The sequence below is a fragment of the Triticum dicoccoides genome, chromosome 4B (assembly GCF_002162155.2).
Source record: "Triticum dicoccoides isolate Atlit2015 ecotype Zavitan chromosome 4B, WEW_v2.0, whole genome shotgun sequence".
Lineage (NCBI taxonomy): Eukaryota > Viridiplantae > Streptophyta > Magnoliopsida > Poales > Poaceae > Triticum > Triticum dicoccoides.
The window spans coordinates 28,100,222-28,117,319 of record NC_041387.1 but is presented as its reverse complement, the minus strand read 5'-3'; positions in this window follow the sequence as shown (position 1 = coordinate 28,117,319).

The following is a 17,098-nucleotide window of genomic DNA, read 5'->3' as shown; positions in this document are numbered from 1 at the left end:
CCCCACATTCTGAATCCTAAGAATTCTGTTGCGCCTGCCGATGACCTCACTATGCCTTCTCCCAATTATGATCAGGTGGAGGGTATTGGGACTACTCAGCCATGTTTGGAGATGCTTGCTCTCCCTGCTCCCAGTGTTCCTGCTGAGTTGGACGCCATGCTGCCTTCGTTAGAGTCTTTCAATGAGTCTGCTCTTGCTCCTAACCTTCCTGCTGATACTGATCTCTCGGGTGACTGCAGCACTGATCCTTTGCCTTCTTCGCTTCGCAAAGGCAAGACCCAGGCCCCAATTGATACTGCTTCACTCAGGTGCAGCACCAGGTCCAATAAGTATGATGGTTTTTGCACTAACCTGCACTCTGAAGGAAGGATCACCAAGTCCAAAGTGAAGCCCCGCGTGCTGCCTTCTGCCCTCTCTGGTGTTCAAGCGGCGGCTGCTTCTTCTGCCAACAATGTGGACAACTCTGAAATGGTGCCACCTCCTACTCCTGTCAGCACGATGCAGAACATTGGTATGCATCTTTGCGCCATTCCTACTGATGAGCTTACTGATGCGCTCCTCTCCGACCAGAATGGTGGCTCGCCTTCCGAGTCCACCTAAGTTATTCCCTTTCTTTTGCTATGGTCCTTTTGCAAACTTGGAATGTACTTTGTTGGAACGTACGTGGTTTGAACTCGCCGGATCAACACTTAGCTCTCACGAACGCGATCAACTAGTCAGGTTGCACGGTCATTTGTATTCAGGAATCCAAAGTGCAGACTTCTGACGTTAGTACGCTTAGAATGCTTTGCCCACATTGTTTTGATTCTTTTGCATTTGTTCCTGCGATTGGGGCCTCTGGAGGCATCCTCACCATATGGTGCAGTAGTGTTTTTGATGGCACGGTCTTCTTAACCGAACAATTTGCGCTAGGGGTTGAATTTTCCTCTCGGCAATCCCCTCGTCGTTGGAAGTTGATTAACATCTATGGCCCTTGCCAAGGTGAGGCTAGAGCTTCATTCACTTATTGGCTATTTGATGTTAATATTCCCTCTTCTGAGGATTGGCTTCTTCTTGGGGATTTTAACTTCATCCGTTTGCCAGAAAATCGCAACAAACCTAGGGGAGATGTTTCTGATATGTTTATGTTCAACGATTTCATCAGAGAACAAAACCTGACTGAATTTCCCATTAAAGGCAGAAGCTACACTTGGTCCAACATGCAGCAAAACCCTCTCCTAGAACAACTAGACTGGTTTTTTATGACGCTTAACTGGACTGCCTCTTTCCCTAATACTATGGTCAACCCGCTTGGTAAGCCTATTTCAGACCATACTCCTTGCAATGTTGTCATTCAGACTTCCATCCCCAAATGCAAACTGTTTCGCTTTGAAACATATTGGATTGCACATCCTGGTTTCTTTGACGTCGTGCACACTGCTTGGAACAAACCTGTTCGTCGTGGTAAACATAAAAATGTTGTTGCCAGTCTCTGTCAGAAACTTAAAAACCTCAGGCACGACCTCACCATTTGGAGCAAGAATATTTCTAGGTTAAAATTGCTATTGAGAATACCAATAAAACACTTCTGGAGTTGGACCATATTGCAGACAAGCGAAACCTGACCATACCAGAGGGGAACTTTCAGCGCATATTACGAGTTCACCTCCTTCGGCTCTTAAGATATCAAAAAGAGTACTGGAAAAAATGATGTACTATTCATTGGATCAAATTTGGTGATGAGAACTCAAATTTTTTTCAAGCAGTAGCTACGGAAAGATATAGAAAAAATTGTATCTCTACTCTGAAAACGGAAGATGGAACTGTCGTGGATGACCACTCAAGTAAGGCATCGGTTTTGTTTGAAGCCTTCAAAAAGTGCATGGGTATTGCGAGCAAGCCACACATGAGGTTTAATCTTTCCAGCATGCTTCGCTCGCAAGTAGACTTTGATAGTCTAACTGTCCCCTTCACGCACAATGAAATCGATGATGTTGTCAAAGATATGCCTCCGAACTGTGCTCAAGGTCCTGATGGATTTAACAGTGCATTCCTCAAAGCTTGTTGGTTCATAATTAAAGAAGATTTCTATCGACTCTGTGATGAGTTCCACAGTGGCACCCTAAACCTCGAAAGCCTAAATTATGGGTATATCACTCTAATACCGAAAACCAGGGCCCCTGAAACGGTCAATGACTTCCGACCCATTACTCTGCTCAATTGCTGTCTCAAGCTCATCACTAAGATCCTAGCTAATCGGCTGCAAAAGGTGATCCTAAATATTGTGCACAAGAATCAATATGGTTTTTTGAAAGGGAGATCCATTCATGACTGTCTTGCCTGGGCTTTCGAATATATACACCAATGTCAAGCCTCGAAACGTGAAATTATCTTACTCAAACTAGACTTTACCAAGGCGTTTGATACTGTTCAGCATGATGCCATCATCCAGATCATGAGGAACATGGGGTTCAACGATAAATGGTTATCCTGGATCATGAGCCTTTCATCTTCAGGGAAATCTTCTGTGTTGCTCAACGGAGTGCCTGGTAAGCATTTTTGGTGCATATGCAGGGTGAGGCACGGGGTCCTCTTTCCCCTCTCATCTTTGTTCTGGCTGCGGATTTACTTCAGACAGCTATTAATGAGGCCCTGCATGGTAACCGCTTGCAACTGCCCATCCCTCCCACCAATGCGGCCGATTTCTTGGTGATACAATACGCTGACGACACCATTATTGTCATGCCGGCCTGTCTTGCTCAAGCGGAAACCATGAAGAAGATTCTTACTGATTATGCTGCCTCGATTGGCCTGCACATCAATTTTCACAAGTCTACGTTGATTGCCATCAATACTCCGCACGACAAATGCACAGATTTGGCTGCTATCTTTGGTTGTGTCATGGTTGACATGCCATTCATGTACCTCAGCCTCCCTCTGGGAACCACCATACCTTCGGTGCTGGATCTGACACCTTGGGTGTGCAAAGCAGAAGGCAAAATCACGGCGGCCATGTCTCTTATGTCGTATGCTGGAAAATTGGCTCTCATGAACTCCCTAGTTACTTCACTGGCAATTTATCCCATGGGGGTTCTCCGTCTTCCACCTAAAATCATCGAGCAAATTGATAAGATTTGAAAACATGGGCTCTGGAAAAAGAAAACTAAATCTGGTGATAAATCTAACCCGCTGGCTGCTTGGGATATGGTCTGTTGCCCAAAGAAGCAGGGAGGATTGGGGGTGCTGAATCTTAACGTTCAAAATGAGGCCATGTTGCTCAAAATGCTCCACAAGTTCTACAACCAACTGGATATACCATGGGTGAAACTTGTCTGGGACACCTACTACTCGGGCGTGATCCCGCATGCTTCGGCCCCTTGTGGATCTTTCTGGTGGCGTGAATTGATCAAACTCATGCCAATATATCGTGGGGTCACAAAAGTTTTGATCAACGACGGTCGGACGACCTTGTTTTGGAAGGATGACCGGAATCATCATATTCTCGAAGAAACCTTCCCGCGCGCGTTCTCTTTCACCACCATGGAGGATGCATCGGTCTGTACAATGCTCACGACTCTTGATGAGAGAGGCATTTCATCTTCCTCTTTCGGTACAGGCCCATGCAGAGCTCCGATCGCTCCAAGAGGATGTCAGTTCCATCACTCTGTCTGAGGGTAATGACGTCTGGGTTTGCACGTGGGGGGCATAGATATTCAAAACTTCGGACTATTACAAATTCTTCTTTCGAGAGGTCACCACCCATGCTGCCTTTCGTTGGCTGTGGAAAGCCAAATGTGTGCCTAAGATCAAAGTGTTTGGATGGTTCCTCCTGGTTGATCGCCTTAACACACGTAATATGTTAAAAATAAGGCATTATAACATAGGGAGTGATCTGGACTGCCTTCTCTGTGGGACCCATGTGGAAGAAACAGTGGAACATCTTTTCTTCCGTTGCACATTCAGTAAGCAATGCTGGGATATACTTAAAATCAGTTGGCCGGCCGCGGGCAACCGATTGGATATGATGACCAACCTCAAGTCTAGGCATCGACAGAAACTGGTTATGGACATTTTCCTGGTGGCCGCGTGGAGTCTCTGGAAGGAACGAAATAATAACTACTTTAGAAAGGTGACCCCCTCCCTCTCATCTTGGAAAGCCAGATTTGTGGCAGATTTCTCAAACATTGTACACAGGTTGCCTGAGCACAAGAAGCACCTGATTGCTGACTTCCTTACCACTTTAACCTAACCTCTATAAATTCGTAGCTTAGCCCCACCTAACCTAAACTTGTAACATGTAGTTCTGTTGTAGCTCATCATCTCCCCCCCCCCCAGCTTGTAAGACTTGTGTGATGTTTTAATATATTTGCAGTAGGAGCCTTTCCTACTGTTTAACCTTCAAAAAAATCAGTTCCTATGATAGTTTTTATTATACCCAACTTGGATGCTCATCATTCTAGGACCAACTTTATAACCATAGCAAATACCATGCTGTTCTAAAAGACTCTCAAAATAATATAAGTGAAGCATGAGATACTAGAAATTTCTTCAAAATTAAGACACCACCGTGCTCTAAAAGATATAAGTGAAGCACTAGAGCAAAAACTATCAAGCTCAAAAGATATAAGTGAAGCACATAGAGTATTCTAGCAAATTCTAATAAAATAGGCTTCTCCCAAAAGGTGTGTACAGCAAGGATGATTGTGGTAAACTAAAAAGCAAAGACTAATATAATACACGACGCTCCAAGCAAAACACATATCATGTGGCGAATAAAAATATAGCTCCAAGTAAAGTTACCAATGAACGAAGACGAAAGAGGGGATGCCTTCCCGGGGCATCCCCAAGCTTAGGCTTTTGGCTATTCTTGAATATCTTGGGGTGCCATGGGCATCCCCAAGCTTAGGCTCTTGCCACCCTTTATTCCATAGTCCATAAAAGCTTTACCAAAAACTTGAAAACTTCACAACACAAAACTCAACAGGAAATCTTATAAGTTCCATTAGTGAAAGAAAACAAAACCACCACATAAGGTACTGAAATGAACTCATTCTTTATTTATTTTGGTGTTAAACCTACTCTATTCCAACTTATTTATGGTTCATAGACTAATTTACTAGCCATAGATGCATCGAAATAAGCAAACAACACACGAAAAACAGAATCTATCAAAAACAGCAGAGTCTGTAGCAATCTGTAACTAACGCAAACTTCTGGAACTCTAAAAATCCTATAAAAATAGGAAGTCCTGAACAATTTGTCTATTGAACAGAAGCAAAAAGAATCAACGCAAAATCATGTTCCTGTGATTTAACAAAATTATATTCGTGCGTGTAAAGTTTCTGTTTTTCAGCAGAATCAAATCAACTATCATCGTAGGTTATCCTATAGGTTCTACTTGGCACAAACACTAACTAAAAGATAAAAACACATCTAAACAGAGAGTATATGCAAGATTTATTGAATAACAGCAAGGAAAAATATTGGGTTGACTCCCAACAAGCGCTTTTCTTTAAAGCCTTTTAGTTAGGCATTGATAATTTTAATGATGCTCGCATGAAAGACAAGAATTGAAGCACAAAGAGAGCATCATGAAACATGTAACAAACACATCTAAGTCTAAAATACTTCCTATGCATAGGCATATTATAAGCAAACAAATTTTCAAGGCAAGCAAAAACTAGCATATGCAAGGAAGAACACAGAGATGATAGCAATCTCAACATGATGAGAGGTAATTTAATAAGATAAAAATTTCTACGACCATATTTTCCTCTCTCATAATAATTACATGTAGGATCATAGGCAAATTCAACAAAATAGCTATCACATAACATATTCTCAACATGATCCACATGCATGCAAAGTTGACACTCTTCCAAGATAGTGGGATTAACATTAACTAAAGTCATGACCTTTCCGAACCCACTTTTATCAAAAATATCATAAGATTGAACATACTCCAAATATGTGGGATCTAAAGTTGACACTCTTCCAAACCCACTTTCAATATTATTTCAAACACTATTATAAATCTCATATTCATCAAGGGGTTTAAATAAATTTTCAAGGTTATAAGAAGAATCACCCCAATCATGATCATTGAAACAAGTAGTGGACATAGCAAAACTAGCATCCCCAAGCTTAGGGTTTTGCATATTGTTAGCACAATTGACATCAATAGAATTTATAGGAAAATCATTGCAATCATGTTTTTTATTAAAGGAGTTATCGTGAATCTCTTCATAAATTTCTTCATCATAGTTTTCAGATTCACAAATTTCAAGCAAAACTTCATAAAGATAATCTAGTGCAAAAAACTCACTAGCAATTGGTTCAACATAATTGGATCTCTTAAAGAGATTAGAAAGCGGATGAGGATCCATAGATCTTAGGTTCTCTATTTAGCAATAAATAAGCATCTATTCCAACCAAACGAGAAAACGAAAGGGCAAGCAAAAAGGAGGAGAAGATTGGGAAAGAGAGGGAAAATAAAACGGCAAGGGTGAAGTGGGGGAGAGGAAAACGAGAGGAAAATAATGTAAATGCAAGGGAAATGGGTTTGCGATGGTTACTTGGTATGTCTTGACTTGAGCGAAGACCTCCCCGGCAACGGCGCCAGAAATCCTTCTTGCTATGTCTTGAGCTTGCGTTGGTTTTCCTCGAAGAGGAGAGGGTGATGCAGCAAGTGTAGCGTAAGTATTTCCCTCGGTTTTGAGAACCAAGGTATCAATCCAGTAGGAGGCTCCTCAAAAGTCCCACGCACCTACACAAACAAACTAAGAACTCGCAACCAACGCGATAAAGGGGTTGTCAATCCCTTCATGGCCTCTTGCGAAAGTGAGATCTAATAGAGATGGTAATATATTTTTGGTATTTTATAAGATAGATGCAAAAAGTAAAGATGCAAATAAAGATAGATTGAAACCAAATATGATAAGAGATAGACCCGGGGGCCATAGGTTTCACTAGAGGCTTCTCTCGAGATATCATAAGTATTATGGTGGGTGAACAAATTACTGTCGAGCAATTGATAGAAAAGCGCATAGTTATGAGATTATCTAGGCATGCTCATGTATATAGGCATCACGTCCATAACAAGTAGACCGACTCCTGCCTGCATCTACTACTATTACTCCACACATCGACCGACTCCTACCTGCATCTAGAGTGTTAAGTTCATAAGAACAGAGTAACGCATTAAGCAAGATGACATGGTGTAGAGGGATAAACTCATGCAATATGATGTAAACCCATCTTGTTATCCTCGATGGTAACAATACAATACATGTCTTGCAACCCTTTCTGTCACTGGGTAAGAACACCGCAAGAAAGACCAATCTAGTAGGCCAAACCAAACTGATAATTCGAAGAGACTTGCAAAGATAACTCAATCATACATAAAAGAATTCAGAGAAGATTCAAATATTATCCATAGATAAACTTGATCACAAACCCACAATTCATCGGATCTCGACAAACACACCGCAAAAAAAATACATCGAATAGATCTCCACAAGAGAGGGGGAGAACATTGTATTGAGATCCAAAAAGAGAGAAGAAGCCATCTAGCTAATAACTATGGACCCGTAGGTCTGTGGTAAACTACTCACAACTCATCGGAGGGCAAGGATGTTGATGTAGAAGCCCTCCGATTCCCCCTCCGGCAGAGTGCCGGCGAAGGCTCCAAGATGGGATCTCCCGGATACAGAAGGTTACGGCGGTGGAAATTGTGTTTCATGGTGCTCCTGGATGTTTTCGGGGTCCGTAGGTATATATAGGAGGAAGAAGTACGTCGGTGGCTGCCCGAGGGGCCCACGAGACAGGGGGCACGCCCTGCAAGGGGGGCGCGCCCTCCTATCTCGTGGGAGCCTCGGCTGCTTCTTGACTTGCACTCCAAGCTCTCTGGATCAGATTTGTTCTAAAAATAACGCTCCCGAAGGTTTCATTCCATTTGGACTCCATTTGATATTCCTTTTCTTCGAAATACTGAAATAGGCAGAAAACAGCAATATGGGCTGGGCCTCCGGTTAGTAGGTTAGTCCCAAAAATGATATAAAAGTGTAAAATAAAGCCCATAAACATCCAAAAGGGGTAATATAATAGCATGGAACAATCAAAAATTATAGATACGTTGGAGACGTATCAACCGGACGGTCCCTCTTTACTGCCTTTAAATGGCTTCTTTTGTTGATCGGGTCGAGAGCCCCTGAACCCGGCGTTGATCGCTGCGTTGTCCGGGCTCTTTTCCTTGTTTTGACATTTGTTTTTCATTACGCCGTGGCTTCCCGTTGCCATCCCTTATTTCGGATGTGCCTGGGTTGCTGGTGCCTTTACGGGCCAACCAGCTATCTTCACCCGCGCAAAAGCGGGTCATAAGGCTTGTTAGGGCTGCCATTGTCCTTGGCTTTTCTTGGCCAAGGTGCCTGGCGAGCCACTCGTCGCGGATGATGTGTTTGAATGCCGCTAGGGCTTCGGCATCCGGACAGTCTACAATTTGATTCTTCTTAGTGAGGATTCTGTTCCAAAGCTTGCGGGCGAACTCTCCGGGCTGTTGGATTATGTGACTTAAATCATCCGCATCCGGAGGCCGGACATAAGTCCCTTGAAAATTGGCCCTGAAAGCGTCCTTGAGTTCCTCCCAACTCCCAATTGAATTTTCGAGGAGGCTTTTCAACCAGTGTCGAGCTGGTCCCTTCAACTAGAGGGGAAGGTATTTGATGGCATGGAGGTCATCCCCACGAGCCATGTGAATATGCAAGATAAAATCCTCGATCCAGACCCCTGGGACTGTCGTTCCGTCGTATGCCTCTATGTTCACAGGTTTAAAACCCTGTGGAAATTTGTGGTCCAGTACTTCTTCAGTGAAGTACAGGGGTGAGCAGCCCCTCTGTATCTGGACGCGTTGTGGCATGCCGTCGGCTGTTGTTGTGTTCGATGTTTATTCCGAACTGGTATTTGATTGGTATAATCATTTTAGTGACCATAATCCCACGTCGGGATGTGTCCTTTAGATCCGTAGATGGACCTAGCCGTGCAGGCTTTCTGATCCAGGTGCTTACGCAAATCGTGCAAGGCATTGGTAGCTGCTCTGTTGCGGTTATGAAGTGGTACGTCCGGCCTCCGGGTCGTGTTATTCTTTGGTGGAATGGCCTCGTCGTCGAATTCGGGCAGTAGCTTGCGTTTTGGATAGCTCTCTGTATGGCGATCGTCGCCGTATCTTACTTCAGTGTCTAGCACTTTATTCCATCTGCGATTGAGCGTTTCCTGTGTGGCTTTTAGCCGTTGCTTCTGCTTCTTTAGACTTCTCGCGGTGGCCATAAGCTTTCTGTGGAGGTTATCTCGTTCCACGCGTTTTTCCGGGATGATGAATGCATCGTCATCCGGACTATGTTCTCGTCCTGGGGTGGTTTGAGGAACTCGTCCTTCGGGATCATTGTGATCGGGTGTGTGCTCTGAACTGTGTTCGGCGTGACCTGGCTCGTACTGCTCCATCGCTGGGTCCATATGGTCGTTGTTGCCTTCGGGGTTGACTGGGGTGTCGATCTTTCTGGCGCTCTTGTCGCTATTTTTACTGTTGCTGGACTTGGAGCGGCGTCTGCGCCGTCCCTTTGGTTTTTGCCCGGGGATTTTGTCTTCCGGATTGTCGTCGTCGTCCTTAGGTGTGTCCACCATGTATATATCGTGCGACGGGGTGGCTGTCCGCCGCCCTGTGAGCGGTGGTTCCTGTTCTTCTCCTGCGTCGTCGTCCATACCATCGATGTCTTCGGAGTCGAAGTCAAGCACGTCGGTTAGATCATCGACCGTGGCAATGAAGTGGGTGGTGGGTGGGCGGCGAATTCCTTCGTCGCCTGCTTCCCACTCGAGCTGTACATAGTTCGGCCAAGAGCCTCCTGACAAAGAGAGAGATTTTAGTGAGTTCAGCATGTCGCCAAAGGGTGAGTGCTAGAAGATATCTATAGCGGTAAACTCCATTACCGGAGCCCAACCAGGCTCGGTGGACTCGGGAGCGCGCGGACTGGAACCTACAACCGGATACAAGTCGGGGGGTCCGGAGTCACAGTCTTCCTTGGAAGTGAGGCCTGTGTTCGGCTCTATCGCTGATGAATGTGCGGCCGGCAGGGCGGGGTCCATCCACCCGTCCTTGGGCCACGCAGTCTGCTCCAGATTTAGGCCCGGGGCTACTGCAGGGGTGATATCCCGAGTACTGTCCGACAGCAGGTCTAGGTCGTGCTCATCGTGACTGTCCAGCGCCCCTGGCACAGGCCCGATTCCATCGAAGATCAAGTCTTCGTGGGTATCGGACATGTAGTTCAGGTTTCTGAACCTGACCTGGTGGCCAGGGGCGTAGCTGTCGATCTGCTCTAGATGGCCAAGCGAGTTGGCCCGCAGTGCGAAGCCGCCGAACATGAAGATCTGTCCGGGGAGAAAAGTCTCGCCCTGGACCGTGTTGTCGACGATTGAGGGAGCAATCAAGCCTTGCAGTGATGACACAGACGAACTCTCAATGAAAGCACCAATGTCGGTGTCAAAACCGGCGGATCTCGGGTAGGGGGTCCCGATCTGTGCGTCTTAGGCTGATGGTAACAGGAAGCAAGGGACACAATGTTTACCCAGGTTCGGGCCCTCTCGATGGAGGTAAAACCCTACTTCCTGCTTGATTAATATTGATGATATGAGTAGTACAAGAGTAGATCTACCACAAGATCATAGAGGCTAAACCCTAGAAGCTAGCCTATGATGATTATGATTGTAATTGTGATCGGCCTTCCAAGGACCAACCTGTCCAGTTTATATAGACACCAGAGAGGGCTAGGGTTTACATGGAGTCGGTTACAAGGAAGGAAACACAATATCCGGATCGCCAAGCTTGTCTTCCACGCAAAGGAGAGTCCCATCCGGACACGGGATAGAGTCATGAGTCTTGTATCTTCACGCTCCAATAGTTCGGACGATGTAGATAGTCCGGCTGTCCGGATACCCCCTAATCCAGGACTCCCTCAACAGGCCCTTGGCCATGGCAGTAGCTCGGCGCGGTAGAAAGTGGTGTTGCGCGGCAACTCAAAACCAGCAAGAAGCAAGCTGACCCGGCAGGGCGGAACGGCTGCAGAAGAATGAGGTGGAGGCCGCGGGGGCAGACTTGAGGCGGCAGCTCACAACGGGTCGCAACCGCGATGGATGCGAGGTGAGCACGGGGAGGCCCATGGCGAGGCGAGTCACAACAACGGCGACGGGCGGCTCTCGGCAGGGAGGCGACTTGGAGCGAAGCGAGGCCAGGCTCGGAGATGACGGCTCAATAGCGGAGCACAGAGCGGCTGCTTGAAGAAGTTGTGGGGTTGGTGACTCGCGATGGCAATAGCTCCACGTGGTGGATCTGGACGCGGCGGGTAGTGGTGCAAGGCGGCTTGGTACGGTCTCCAGCGGGGCTGTCCCGGTGAGATGGAGTTGGGCGGCTCTGAGGCCCTGACAATGACTTGGCTGTGGAGCTGGGTGAAGACGTGGTGGCAGCTCACAACGGGTCGCAGCGGATTAAACCGGCAAGGCATTGGCGAGGTCGGCTCTACTGTGGTGGTTTGTGCAGAGGATATGAATCTGCAAACGGCGGGTTTGAAGCGACCCCGGCGAGGCCGGTGGCGGCTCGTAGGTGCTCGGTGCCCGGTGGTGGTGACTTGACACGCCCACGATGTTGGCGACCGACAAAGACGGGTTATCGGGGCCGCGCAAGCAGCGGCTGCCCGAGGTAGAACAGCGATGCAGTGAAGGTGACTCGGAACCAGTTAAGACGGTGACTCGGATTGGAACTGGGTCGAGGTTGGTTTCGAAGTGGAGGAATTAACTCGGCGTCAGCTTGAAATAGAGGAAACCACACGCAACGGATTTGAGCCAGAGACGGCGACGGCTCAAAATCGCAGTAGGCAGCCCAAGGCGATGGAGTCCCGCGAGGTTAGACTATGCGGACAGGCCCAGAGGCGACCGGCGACTCACGGCGGCTCGACCCGACGGAGCAGTTGAAGTCGCACGGGGACGTGGCGGCTCAAGACACCGGAGGCGGTCGGCAACTCATAGCGGCGCACGGGCGGCTCGAGGCGCAGGTGGAGAGCGGCGACACGGACCGCCGACGGAGGCTGCTCAGGCGATCTGGAGGTAGGAGCCGTGGCTAAGGCAGAGGCACTCGGACGGCACCGCCACACTGAAGCAGCAGGAGGTGCTTGTCAGCACGCAGGGCGATGGCAGCGCAACTGAGCCTGGCGGGTGAGCAGGAGTCGCGCAGGCGGGTCCCTGAAGAAGCAAGGCCGCGGGAACAGCGACTCGCTACGGCACCGGTGGTTTGGAAGTGCAAAACCGCGATAGCAGAGGCGTGTGGAGGCAGGGCCGGCTCGAAGCCACGGTGGAGACGGTCGCGAGGTCGGACCGGTTTGAGGCACGACGGCATGGGCCAGTGCGGAGGTGGCCGCAAGGCAGGGCTGACTCGACAAAAAGGTGATGGAGTCCCGCAACTTAGTACGGGGCGGTTCAGCCCGAGATGGGCGACTTGAAACCCTGGCAGAGGCGACTTGGACTCTGATTGGCTTGAAGTTGGATCGATGCAGAGGAGTCAATTCAGCAACGGCTTGGTTCTTACGTGCAATGAGGAAGGCGACTCGCTGGCTGGCAGGTCCACGGGATGCGGCGGTTCAACACCAGCTCGGTGCTAGACGCGAAGGCGGCGACTTGGACATAGTTGAGGCGGGGTGTATCTGTAGTGGCTCGAAGACGGAGGCGCGACCAGCGAGTCCGAGTCCGGCTCAAGTTGGAATCTCATACAGTGCTTCAGGATTTTCCTTGCCATGGCAGTTTTGTAACGAAGAAACTTCAGTCGCCCACAGCGACGGTGGTGGCTTGATTTGTAATCCGCCGTGTAACCCTAATACCTCTTAAACTTTTAGATATCACCAATTGTAAACTTAGACTGGCGATCTTCAAACTGATGTAGATCCATTCAAGCCAGATATTCTTCCTCCACAAAATTTGCGAGCTTCTCGATCCCTCGAAGAGATCCCTCCAAGAACTCAACACCACCGTGCACAGGCCCCATGGTGGGCGCCAACGGTCGTGGAAACGTCACGGAAGATGTCCTAGTGTGAGGACTTAGTCGTGAGGCCAACGCATCTATGTGGTAGCTTGAGAGGGGTTGATCGGGACGAGAGATGCGAGGCGGATCAACACACAAGACAAGGATTTAGACAACTTCGGGCCCCGTGAAACATCATCCAATAATAGCCCTACATGTTGTTTGTGGATAGGTCTCATTATGCTCATGAGGGAGACGTCATAAATCTGGCTCTCCTCTAGTTGTGTCTAGCCTTAATGATTATTTTCTTGCTCTTCCTTCTTGGGGTGCCCTGCCCCTCCTTATATAAGTTGAAGGGGCGGGTTACATGTAGAGTCAAACTCGGATTAGGACTTAACCTATTTTGACGTCTTACCATGGGCTTCTTAATGTCTTGGGCTTTACAATCCGGCTTACAATCTGACTTGCAATCTGGCTTACCATCTGGCTTAACTGTCTGGCTTAACTGTCAGTCGGCTTAACTATCTGGCTTAACTGTCTGCCGGCTTACAATGCTTAATTTTGCCCGTCGGCTCACAATGCTTAACTGTATCTGCCAGCTTACAATGCTTAACTGTGTCCGCCAACTTACAATGCTTAACTGTGTCCGTCGGCTTACAATCTGCCGGGTCACCAATGAAACACCAAGTCCTAGCCGGGTCATATCTTCGGCCGGGTCACACCGCGGGGTATATCCCCGACAGATTTTGTCCCGTTTTGTGGTCTATTACTCACTATGTTGGGGTCCCGGAGTAATTTCCACCATTAACGAACCCCGGGGTGTGTTTACGTGTCGGTCATCGACACGCTCGGTTTTTGTTGATTCCGACCCGTTTCGTGGACTATTACTTACCATTTTGTGGTCCCAAAGTGATTTCCATGGTTGTCGAACCCCAAGATGTGCTTACAAGTTAGTTGTCAAGGCTCGCAATTTGGGCTGATTATGGCCCCGTTTCTTAGACTATTACTTAGTTTCGGGGTCCCGAAGTGATTTCCACGATTGACGAACCCCGCGGTGTGTTTACGTGTCGTCATCAACACTCACAATTTAGGACGATTCTGGTCTGTCTCGTGCACTATTACTCACCATTTTGGGGTCCCAGAGCAATTTCCACGATTGACAATCCCGGGGGTGCGTTTGCATGTCCATCATCAACACTCACAGTTTTGGCCAATTCTGACCCGTATCATGGACTATTACTCATTGTTTTGGGGTCCCGAAGTGATTTTCATAGTTGTTGAACCCCAAGGTGCGCTTACATGTCGGACATTAACACTCACAGTTTTGGCCGATTCTGGCCCGTATCATGGACTATTACTCATTGTTTCGGGGTCCAAAGTGATTTCCACGATTAACGAACCCCGAGGTGCGTTTACATGTCGGTCATCAACACTCATAGGTTTGGCCAATTCTGGCCCGTTTCTTGAACTATTACTCATTGTTTTGGGGTCCTAGAGTGATTTCCACGATTTACAAACCCCGGGGTGTGTTTACCTGTCGGTCATCAACACTCGCGGTTTTTGTTGATTCTGGCCCGTTTCATGGACTATTACTCACCGTTTTGGGGTCCCGAAGCGATTTCCTTGGTTGCAAAACCCCAAGTTGCGCTTACGTGTCGGTCATCAACAATCGTAGTTTGGGACGATTCTAGCCCATTTCTTGGACTATTACTTAGTTTCGGGGTCCCGAAGTGATTTCCACGATTGATGAACCCCGGGGTGCGTTTACGTGTAGGTCATCAACACTCATAATTTAGGATGATTCTGGTCCGTCTCGTGCACTATAACTCACCATTTTAGGGTCCCAAAGCGATTTCCATGGTTGTCAAACCCCAAGGAGCGCTTGCGTGTCGGTCATCAACACTTACTGTTTTGGCTGATTCTGGCCCGTTTCGTGGTTTATTACTCACCGTTTTGGTGTCCCGAAGCGATTTCCATGGTTGTTGAACCCCAAGCTGCGCTTACGTGTCGGTCATCAACACTCACAGTTTTGGCCGATTCTGGCCCATTTTATGGACTATTACTCACTGTTTGGGGGTCCAGGAGTGATTTCCATGATTAACGAACCCTGGGGCGCATTTACGTGTCGGCCATCAACACTCACAATTTTGGCCAATTCTGGTCCGTTTCGTGCACTATTACATCGTTTTCAGGTCCCAGAGCGATTTCCACGATTGACGATACCTGGGATGCGCTTACGTGTTCGTCATCAACACTGATAGTTTTGGCCAATTCTAACCCGTTTCGTGGACTATTACTCACCGTTTTGGTGTCCCGAAGCAATTTCCGCAGTTGTTGAACCCAAGGGTGCGATTACATGTCGGTCATCAACACTCACAGTTTTGGCCGATTCTGGCCCGTTTCGTGAACTATTACTCACTGTTTTGGGGTCCCGGAGTGATTTCCATGATTAACGAACCTCTTGGTGCATTTACGTGTCACCGTCAACACTCACAATTTTGGTCGATTCTCCTCCGTTTTGTGCACTATTGCTCACCGTTTTCGGGTTCCAGAGCAATTTCCATGATTGACGATCCCCGGGTGTGTTTACGTGTCCGTCGTCAACACTCACAGTTTTGGCCAATTCTGACCCGTTTCTTGGACTATTACTCACCGTTTTGGTGTCCAGAAGCGATTTTCATAGTTGTGGAACCCCAAGGTGAGCTTACATGTCGGTGAGCAACACTCACAGTTTTGGCCGATTCTGGCTGGTTTGTGGACTATTACTCACTGTTTTGGGGTCCCAGAGTGATTTCCACGATTAATGAACCTCGGGGTCCCAAAGCGGTTTCCATGGTTGTCGAACCCCAAGGTGCGCTTACCTATCGGTCATCAACACACACGGTTATGGTCGATTCTGACCCGTTTCGTGGACTATTACTCACTGTTTTGGGGTCCCGGAGTGGTTTCCATGATTAATGAACCCCGGGGTGCGTTTACGTGTCGGTCATCAATACTCACAATTTTGGCCGATTCTGGTCCGTTTTGTGCACTATTACTCACCGTTTTCGGGTCCCAGAGCGATTTTTACGGTAGATGATCCCTGGGGTGCGTTTACGTGTTCGTCATCAACACTCATAGTTTTGGCCAATTTTGACCCGTTTCGTGGACTATTACTTGCCGTTTTGGTGTCCTGAAGCGATTTACATCGTTGTTGAACCCCAAGGTGAGCTTACGTGTCGGTCATCAAAACTTGTTGTTTTGGCCAATTCTGGCTCGTTTCCTGGACTATTACTCACTGTTTTGGGGTCACGGAGTGATTTCCCCGATTGACGAACCGCAGGGTGCGTTTACGTGTCGGTCATCAACACTCGCGGCTTTTGTTGATTCTGGCCCGTTTCGTGGACTATTACTCTCCGTTTTGGGGTCCCGGAGCGATTTCCATGGTTGTCAAACCTCAAGCTGCACTTACGTGTCGGTCAGCAAGAATCGTCGCTTGGGCTGATTCTGGCCCGTTTCTTGGACTATTACTCACTGTTTTAGGGTCCCGTAGTGATTTCCACGATTGACGAACCCCGGGGTGCGTTTACGTGTCGGTCGTCAACACTGACAATTTTGGCCGATTGTGGTCCGTTTCGTGCACTATTACTCACCGTTTTAGGGTCCCAGAGCGATTTCCACGATTGACGATCCCCGGGGTGCCTTTACGTGACTCTCATCAACACTCACAGTTTTGGCCAATTCTGGCCCGTTTCATGGAATACTACTCACAGTTTTGGGGTCCCGGAGTGATTTCCACGATTAACGAACCCCGGGGTGCGTTTACAGGTCGGTTATCAACACTCATAGTTTTGGCCGATTCTGGCCCGTTTCGTGGACTATTACTCACTGTTTTGGGGTCCTAAAGCGATTTCCATGGTTGTCGAACCCCAAGGTGCGCTTACGTGTCGGTTATCAACACTCATGGTTTTGGCCGATTCTGGCCCGTTTCGTGGACTGTTACTAATTGTTTTGGGGTCCCGAAGTGATTTCCAAGATTAACGAACCCCGGGGTGCGTTTACGTGTCGGTCATCAACACTCACTGTTTT